At 39.4% G+C, this 9193-nt stretch overlaps 1 long non-coding RNA gene across 1 annotated transcript; it reads left to right on the forward strand.

Annotated features, from left to right (window-relative positions):
- Window positions 1-1388: 1388 nt before the first annotated feature.
- On the forward strand, window positions 1389-4113 carry LOC137073972 (uncharacterized). The gene is made up of 3 exons (XR_010904838.1): window positions 1389-1505; window positions 3770-3899; window positions 3976-4113. It is a non-coding gene; the product is annotated as an uncharacterized lncRNA (long non-coding RNA).
- The last annotated feature ends 5080 nt before the right edge of the window (window positions 4114-9193 follow it).

A 9193-nucleotide genomic window follows, 5' to 3' on the forward strand; every position in this document is an offset into this window, starting at 1 on the left:
ATTGCATTTCAACATCATGTTGAGTGAGAACAATTCAGTTAAAATCCAAACATGTGAACCTGAATGCTGCTCAATAAAGGAAAGCATTATGACTAAAGCCAGCATTCTACAGTCCCGTACCATCACTCACCCTGCAACCTGAGCTGGTGAAAAAATAATAAAGCTGAAGCTGCGCTACAGGTGCCTGTGGTGAACCTTTATATAAGCGCAGCCTGCATATTATTGTACATCCGAAAATCGACAAATAACTGAAAGTGCAGTTCATCGCTCTGTACATCAGCCACAAGCATCTTCATACATAATGGAAAAGAGATCTGAAAAACGGGAAAAATAAGTATTTTACAACTGCACTTCGCATATGATGTTCGGCGGGCATAGATAGTCCCTGACTGTACCCAGAAGTGGAAAGCTGAACCCAAACAAAAGTGATGCGAACTCTTTGTGAACTTTCTAAGACTGGCAGAGGTTATTTATTTGTTTACTTAGTGTATTTATGCTCACAAGACACCCTGATGCAGCACTGTTGCTTGTTGAGGTGTGCCGTGCGAGCAAAGACACAGGTGGAATGCTTGTTATCTTGAACAGGGCACAGCTTTTCCCACACAGGGCACATTCATCAAGACTGTGAAGGCCAGACAAGGTTCCTCGACTTTTTTCCTCCAGCACGCTTCTGTTCTTCCTGCAGCCTCTCATGTCTGCTTCTTTCCATTCCATGCTCACCTTCAACCTCGTATTTCCACGAGCTTTTGCTTCCTCTCCCACGGCTCATCTGTCTTCTCAACACATCCCTTTCAGCTTGACTCCCCCTGTTCCCCTCTCCCCAATTCCGCCTTTCATTTTTACGTCTCTTCTTTTGGCACCATTTTCACATTCGTTCGTCACCTCATCTCCCCTGGCATCATGTCTGGACACATCCAGGCTCCGTCGCACATGGCAACATCGACCACCACTCGAGTTCTCCTGCCACTGTGGAATGGCTGAGGACTCATCCCTCAATAGAATGCATTTCCCCTCGACGATGAGTTAAAATCCTACAGGTGGTTTCGCCCGTTTGTTTCTGCAGCAAAAATAAAAAGACGTGCATGTGCTTTTCAGAGAGAATACATTTTACCGCACCAACAGTGCCTGCAGCTTTGCAGCTGTACTGTGTGCACAATGAGCATTTGCTTATTGAGGTTAATAATGAAGCTAGCTAAATGGAGCTTACTATGTTTTCAAGGGAATAATTATTGGCAAGTAACTTGTCCACAAAGACATGAATGATACTTCAAATCATGTGACTTGTTTAAGAGAGGTGTGATCTGACAGCGACAAGCAATTTGTCTGTCCACAGCATGGGTGCTTCTCAATATCCCTCCGTGTTTCCTCGCTCCTCCGTCCTCTGTCCCGGAAACCAATGGAGCTCAGCCATCTTGTACGACATCTCATTTCTCTAATTGCACCGCGAGAAGGCGAGGATCGAGGAGTGAGGAGCTTCCTGAGGACACGTGAACGAAGATGCACAGGTGTATACTTTGCAGAATTATTATTATTATTTTTTACTAAACGTGACGCAAGCATTAAGTCTCCTCCCCCTTCACATCGTGCCACAGTTTATTCATTATCATTATTATTTTTTACATGTACAAGACACTAATGTATGTCAAATAACAACAACCGACAGTTGCAGAATTATATCAAAGCACAAGAAAATGAAATAAACAATACTATACAATGAGTAAAAAGCAGTTAATAACTGGGTATAGTTTGTTGTAATAATAACTGGTAATATTAAATGAAATATGGACAAATGTGGTATTTTGTGGAGGTTGAAGCTTACAATAATAAATAGTTATCTCTAATGTTCAAGAATCCCGACTAAATCCAGCAGAGTCATTATTAATTGACGACGCATTAAGTGATGTTAAAAGGAGCGAGGATATATCAATTCACTTGATTCAATTCCTCCTTCCTCCTGTCTTTTTTATTGCGTCCTTCCCTCGCATCCTGAAGGGGTGGAGCTAAGGCCTCGAGGAAAGGAAACGAGGATGGACAAATAAGAATTGGGAAGCCAATGCGACACTGCTGCGAGGCATGACAAAACCAATCAAAAACCGCAGCCAATCAAAATAATGTGTGGGCGGAGTCTCTCTGGAAGGGTGCTGCACTCCCAAAAAACTGGACAAAAAGTACATAATTATATTAATCATATAAATTAAACTATTTTAATATTATTACAATACATACTGAGTAAAAAAATGCATTTGACAGACGCTTACAGTGCACTTATTACAGGGAAAATCCCTCCTGGAGACTGACTGAAACAATCTTTGTCATAAAATATATAAACAATCTTGTTTCCTTTGATTTATTTTCAAGATCTGAGTCGAATTATCCATTGTCACTTTTAGTATGGTCATGCAAAAGGATTGTCAAACTCGTTTTAGACATTGTTGTTCCAGCTGTGACGTCGGAGAAATAGTAACTTTTCTAAATTTAGAATTCGTTCTAAATTTAGAAGCTTGTCGCATATTGTTATCATGGCTGGTTTGGAAAAAAAGCACACTGATTAACATGAAAAACGTATTTAGCATAGCAACCACCCAATTTAGCTTTTAAATGAAGTCTAATAGATGTCTAAACACAGCCCTGATGTCAATACTAAAATGTGGAAGAAGCACAATGTCAATGTCACATGTCATTATAAAAGGTTACAACGCTGCTGAAGGTGAAATATAATGTGGACAACACTGAATATATATCTTTTTGTCAGGTTAAATACTGATAGCTGGTGACTCAAACCCCTTTATCTAAACCTCTCTACTTAACCGTCGGACTCGTACATCCGTCATGTTTGTAGTTGTTGACCATTTTTATCTGCGTTTGTAGTTCTAATCAAAATCACGTCCAACTCGCAGTGGGTTGTGGGCAATCTCAGCTGTTCAATGTCAGCGAAATCTGACCAGAAATAGTAAACAATCCGGTATCTTTGGAATACTCGATTTGGGACATACTAATTCTATTTTCGAGCACTATTTAGTATGGATAGTATGCGAATTGGGACGCAGAAACACACTTTGATTAGACATGCAGCATCTTAATTGTTAAGGAAATGAAACTAAATAAATGAATAAACTGACGCTTCAATGAGCATTTACTACTTTAAAAAAATGCGGGTCAGGAAGCGAGTTGGGTACAATATTTTTGTGAAAGACATCTAACGATAGCCCAAGAATACACTAGTCATCTAGAACATGAACATGTCAAAGAAATGAAACCAAACACATTGTAGTCACTGTTGAATCACTGTAGCCAAATGCAAGGTTGTTTTGGCTAGAAATGGGTTAGGCTACTCATAGCCAGACTATATCGGATCAATAGAGAAGGTGAAATCATGGCTATTGCTCGCTGGGCAACTACTTACGGACTAGCAACCGCTCAGAATACCTAGCAAACTATAAGGTACCTTGTGTAGCCATTGTTGTGTTAGAGGGATATGGGGGTGTGTTCAGGTTTCTATGCATAGCCCAAGAAATCCTACAAGCAAACATGAATGCATGCTTATGTGTGTGTGTGTGTGTGTGTGTGTGTGTGTGTGTGTGTGTGTGTGTGTGTGTGTGTGCGCGTGCGTGCGTGCGTGCGTGCGTGTGTGTTTCTGATTGGAGACCTCCCATATTTGAGTCTTTTTGTCACGCTAATCACCTACAGAGCAGCACATCAGGTGAGCAACAGATGCCGTCTAACACTCCAGTTGATTCCTAATTCAATTATTCTGCCTGTTTGTTTTCAGGTCACACTGCCAGCGTGCTTCACAATGGCAAGCAAACTGGGCCAGTTCACACCTGCCACCAGTGAAGGTGAAGTAAGAGGAAGAGAGCAGAATTCAGATGAGAGGTCTTGTCCGCTGTGCTGGTGTGGCTGTAAGTCAGCAGGGCTTGAGCTTGATGCTGCTTATTTTCAGAACATCTGACAGTGTGATTCATTTCTCCTCTGCAGTCCAACAGACTGTAAGGTGAGAACAAGAGCAGAGCCTGGGGATGTGTGTACACAGTGCGTACACTTGGATACTCGCACTCGCGCACACACCTCTCAAACCCTCTCCACGTGTCAGCAAAGGATGGAAGAGGGTGAGGATAAGAGCAGCCTGCAGCAAGGTGAGACTGTGTGTGTGTGTGTGTGTGTGTGTGTGTGTGTGTGTAGGCTACAGCTGTGATTCAGTGACAGGTTGAGGAGAGAGACGCACGCATGATGTTCGCAGCGGTGCTCAATACCAGAAGTGACATCTTCAGTGTCTGTCTCATGCTCCAGTGAGATTTCTATCCACATCCATCGGCATTTTCACAGAGAGGTCAGTGAAGGGCTGACTCATGCACTGACACTTTACATAGTATTCTGCAACCTCAGATACATGAATTCATAAATGACTAAATAAGGGCCAGATTTACTAACAGCTTGCGCCAGTGCAAACCCTCGTTTGGCATTTAAAAAAAAAATCACTGACAGGATTCACCAAACACAAGGGGAAAATTTGCGCTGAAAAGGCATGGACAGTTATTTTTGCATCTGACCTTACTGTAGATTTGTAGAAGTTTCCCTTTCAGACACAATATTTTTGGGAGGAGAGTATTTAAAGGAATCATGCAAGGTGATTTACTAAGGTTTTTGCTAGAAAATTTACTGGTATTTACACCGTTATTTAACTGGCAAAAACCTAACTGGTAACTGGTAACATATGCTAACTGGTAGATTGTGTTGGTCATTATGGGAATGGTCCAGCTGCGTCTGTGTGCTTTAATTTGCGTATGGTCAGTCCACTCCCATCGGCACATTTTTGAAATTGAGTTCTCACGCTAATTTGCATTGTTTAGTAAATCTTGCCATAAATGTATAATGTTACAACCAGTGTTTTAATTTCTTTGAGAAAGTTATCAGTTTGTACCACAGAGCTTTTGACAAACTAACTGAGCCTTAATTGTCATGTGACTTATTGAGTTGGAGCAAGAGAGAATTACATGCATACATACATACGTACAGTCTCATAAAGGATTATTAGAAACACCCATTCAATTTCTCTTTCATGCAATTATCGAATCAACCAATCAGTTGCTTCAGTGCAGTTAGGGGTGTGGTCCTGGTCAAGACAATCTCCTGAAATCCAAAACTGAATGTCAGAAATGGAAAGAAATGTGATTTAAACAAATTTGAGCGTGGCATGGTTCTTGGTGCCAGACGGGCCGGTCTGAGTATTTCACAATCTGCTCAGTTACTGGGATTTTCATGCACAACCATTTCTAGGGTTTACAAAGAATGGTGTGAAAAGGGAAAAACATCCAGTATGCGGCAGTCCTGTGGGCGAAAACGCCTTGTTGATGCTAGAGGTCAGAGGAGAATGGGCCGACTGATTCAAGCTGATAGAAGAGCAACTTGATAGAAGAACAACCGAGGTATGCAGCAAAGGATTTGTGAAGCCACAACACGCACAACCTTGAGGCAGATGGGCTACAACAGCAGAAGACCCCACCGGGTACCACTCATCTCCAATACAAATAGGAAAATGTAGTAAAATGTACTAGAATGGCCCCCACCGTCACCAGATCTCAAGCCAATAGAGCATCTTTGTGATGTGGTGGAACGGGAGCTTCGTACCCTGGATGTGCATCCCACAAATCTTCATCAACTGTAAGATGCTTTCCTATCAATATGGGCCAACATTTCTAAAGAATGCTTTCAGTACCTTGTTGAATCAATGCCACGTAGAATTAGGCAGTTCTGAAGGCAAAAACGGGTCAAAATCACAGTATTAGTATGGTGTTCCTAATAATCCTTTAGGTGAGTGTACATACTGTGGCAGGTTGAATGAGGACACAGACAAAACAGATTTGCAGTGCAAAGGTTCCAAGAGGGTGTTTATTAAACATAAAAGGCTTAAGGTGGAAAGTGTTCAAGGGTTGATGAAGTGATGCAGGTGCAGATAAGGTCTGTGGTTTTTCAGTGTTAGAAGGGCAGTGCTGATCAATCAATCCTCATTTGAATCTGGAGACACAGTCACACTAAGAACCCCCTATTAAACTCTCTTGCAGTGAAGAAGAACCTCACCCTTTCCTTCTCTTCCTCTTCTTCTATTCCTTCTTCTTATTGAAGGACAGATGTTGCCGATCATCACCTGCTCCTGGCTGTTGATTGAATGATAAGAAGTAATTGCAGTGCGATGTTGAAGTGCACTCAGGATACTCGTCACAATACATACATACATACATTTCATGCTTTAAGAGCCATCCAAACAATCATACACTGGTTATTAAAAAGTACTGTATTATTATAATTTTTATAAGGGAACATATATCTACTAAAGAAGGATTAACTTAATCAAAAGTGGACATTTATAGTGTTACAAAATATATACATTTCAAACAAATGCTGTTCTTTTGAACTTTCTATTCATCAAATAATCCTGAAAAATGTATCACAGTTTCCACAGTAGGTAATATTGAAAATATTAAGAAATATTTCTAATTCAGCTTTGCCATCACAGTAATAAATTATATTTTCAAACAGAATACAATTTTAAATATTATTAATATTAATATCATTTTTTTGTTTTGTTTTGTTTTATTTATTTATTTGTTTTATTTAGTTTTATTTATTGTTTTGTTTAAGTTTTGTTTTATTAGTTATCTTCTTATTTTTATTGGAAAGCACTTTGGTTCACTTTGTGTGTTGTAAAGGGCTGTATAAATAAATATATATATTGATTGATTGATATAAGTATTATTTCACAATAAAAATGCACTATTGAAAGCACATTTTTAATAGTTTCGTTAAACATCTACAGGACCATGCAAGCCATTCAAACCCTTTTATTACAACAATAAATTCTATGTGTTAGTTGTGTTATTAATCTGCATAATGTGATTTAACAAAGTCTGAGAGGTTCAGCATTTTAACAATCATAAGCCAAACTCCATTCCCGTGCCTACACCATCACATGCTGCGTCATGCCAAACAGCTTGAGGCTGTCTGCAGTGGAAGCATTAAACCAGCACAACATCTCGGAATATTAATTAACTCAAAGCTGAACCTAAAACTTACACTAAAATACACCCTACATCATTTTCCAGAAATTCAGTTGGCATGCAAAATTGTACATACAAATGTTGCAGATGCTTTGTGTCACAATTACGTTTTGTCATGTCTACACCTGTTCTTGTTTATCCCTGATTAGTTTATCAGCTTCACCTGTGTACAAGTTCCCTCCATTACCCTGTGTATACTCCCTGTTCTGTTCAGTCTTTTGTCGGTTATTTTTTTGCCTACAAGTCTGGTGAATGTGTTCTGTGCCTTTAATACTTGTATTCGGATTAAAGACCTCTGTGATTCTCACCTCCTTCGTCGTGTGATTGTTAAACCACCCAGAACTGTAGCACTTTGGTACATTTCTCAGATCACAATGGAAATTCTTACTTGATCAACTTCCACATCAAGTCACTTTTGCAGGGGGGTCGGCAAGGGTACCGAGTACCCAGAGCCCGAGGCAGGGGGAGGGCCCTTAGAAGTCAGTTTTACATATAGGCACTAATATTTGTATAGCATTTATGTACAAATGGCTTATTTTGTTTACATTTGAAGTGTTGTTATGATAAAAATGCAATACCACACCCATTGGTATCACTATGGTATTTGGTAGGAGGGCTGCAAGATGGTTTGTACCCAGGGCCCAAAATTTTCTGCTATGCCGCTGCACTTCTTCACATCACAATTTATCATTGTTCTGAACAAATTGCAAATGCTTTGGTACAGTAATGCAATTCATTAGGTGCAACTGTCTGCTGTTTCCTACATATAATTGCTTATCTCATGTTTATCAAAATGTATTATTCTTATTGAATAGTCTAATCCCTCAAATAGAGGCATAGGTTCTACCAGAAAGAATTCGGAAGCCTGTTGAATTGCAAAAATTAACAAATTTATTAGACGGGGACCATCCTGCTGGTGGTGGGGAGGTTGGAGGTAACTGTCAGCATCAGCATCTGCGAACTCAGACATGTGTAAGTGACCATCTTTTATACTCTGTGGATGTGGATCTGATTGGTTAGGTCTGAAAGTGATGCGTGATATAACATTGAATCTTCCTGGCAGAACTTACGCTAAAGCTTTCATTTCCTTGCAGAAGTCATTAAATGCAAAATGACTTGTTGTTAAACTAGTTGTCATAATGTGCCGGGTGTTTTACATTTCTATCAGACTCTAAGTTATAAATTGTGGAAGAGATATAATTATAATATATTGAAAATAATTATATTTGAAAATAATGACAGAGTACACTATTATACTGACAACATGAATAAGCATTTTGACTATCTTGTTTGTGAACAATGACACAAGGACTTGTCATTCTGATGGCACTGATTTGTTCATTGACATAAACACTTTCTTTTGAGAGATGAAATAAGGATTTTGTGCAAGTTGCATGCTCCAGCAGGGAATCCATTTGTGTGGTGCTGTTTGTACTAACTGTATTTAAAAATGCACAAAACAGTTTGCCAATCTTGAGGATGTTTCAAGAAATTTACCAAATCGACTGAGAAAAACTGTAATACTATACAACTATACACAATGTAATTACAATGTATACAACTGTACACATTTTAAAAAGTGACTCAAGCAGTTATGCATCCATTAATCAAACGGAACTGCATTATATTGAAGAGTGCATATTACAATGAAAGCAATCTAGTTTTGAAACATTGTGACAAACCAAATGCATCCCACATGGGGCAGCACTGTATCCCTAACCTGCCTAAATATAAACCTAACCCATAAAATCTGATTAGTTGATGAAAATATTATTTCAGGACCAACTTAGATGTTGATTCAGCAACATGTCCTCCTTGTCTACATCACATTAAGCCCATTAACTTCTAATGTAAACAATAAGGCAGAGGCAAAACCAGAGCTACTGGAACACCAGGGGAAAATGAAAAAACCTTTTAATGAAACTCCTGCCTACCTAGAGGTGTACTCATCAGATCATTATAATCAATTTTTCTGTCGCAGTGGTGCCATTGTCTTAATGAAGTTTAGATGAAATGCAAAAAGTTGGGCGCTGATGGGATTTTCTTTTTCATCTCCAAAACAATAATTCCCTATTACCTCTGTAAACCTGTAAGAGGATAAAGCACTCACTTTCCAGGCTTGGCATTAAACAGATGACTAA

The sequence above is a fragment of the Pseudorasbora parva genome, chromosome 4 (genome assembly GCF_024679245.1).
Source record: "Pseudorasbora parva isolate DD20220531a chromosome 4, ASM2467924v1, whole genome shotgun sequence".
Lineage (NCBI taxonomy): Eukaryota > Metazoa > Chordata > Actinopteri > Cypriniformes > Gobionidae > Pseudorasbora > Pseudorasbora parva.